Raw genomic sequence first — 1,123 nt, forward strand, 5'->3', positions numbered from 1 at the left:
CGATCATCCGCCCAAGATTTTCCCAGAGAGTTACAATATGGGGTCTTTCATCAAGTGTTCAGGTGGTTCCTTCACAAACAAGGAAGGCAACGCATCTACAACACCCCTTATGTTGCAAATGTGTATGGACGACGGTGAGTACTTTCCATCAGGCAGATCGTCTGCCCGTTTGCCCCTTAGGGTTATATATAAAAAAGCTTCCTGTTGATGCTATTTACTTTAGCTTTGAAAAGTTTTAAGTCGTGTTTATTACTCTACTTGAGAAGTTGCAAGCTTTTGGCACACGTGGTGAATTGCATAGATGGTTTTACTTGTATGTAAGCTAATTAAGGCAAGACGTGGTTTTGGAAAGTGCTTGCAGTGAGTTCCACTTCTCGATACAGAATATTAATTTGGTATTCCTACATCTATACATTATTCCTGATTTCTCATATTTGCAGATGACAATTTTTTTTTTTCTAATGATTTAATCATTTACTGATTTTCTTTAACTTTAACGTGATCGTGATAATTTTACAAATTTTAACGCTAATAAAACAATTTATATAAATGGATAGTAAATAGTATCTGCAAAACAAATACTTTTGAAATATATAATTAATGTATATCATTGTGTACGCGGCCTCGGATTTCAGTCGACTAGAAATTATTAATGACTGAGCATACAAATCACAATAAAGCTTATAGACGACTGTGATACCTAAAACGTGAGGGACAGTCTGTCTATAATTGAATGTACTAAAAATTTATAATATGCAGATGTGTGTATAATGCTTACAAGAAGAGAGTTCAATACATTCAGAAAAAATAAATAAAAGTTTCTTTGTTACAAGAACTACAGAACATAAAACAATTAATATGAGGCTTGCCAGTATTATCATGCATAACAGATACGTCACAACTACTATAATATGAGGATGCTTTATATGGGGGCGCTGCAGTGCTCCGAAAAATGCGGTAAAGTCGGAACATACTTTTTTTTGAAGCATTTCGGACCATTTTTGACCGCCTATAACTTTATTGTGGTATAAACTAGACGCCTATATTTCTAGTAACCAAGCAAGCATTCTATAAACACGATGTATTATTTATTCTATTTGAACCTGTATTTTGAGAATTATAA

Source organism: Danaus plexippus, assembly GCF_018135715.1.
Source record: "Danaus plexippus chromosome 13 unlocalized genomic scaffold, MEX_DaPlex mxdp_40, whole genome shotgun sequence".
NCBI classification, from domain to species: domain Eukaryota; kingdom Metazoa; phylum Arthropoda; class Insecta; order Lepidoptera; family Nymphalidae; genus Danaus; species Danaus plexippus.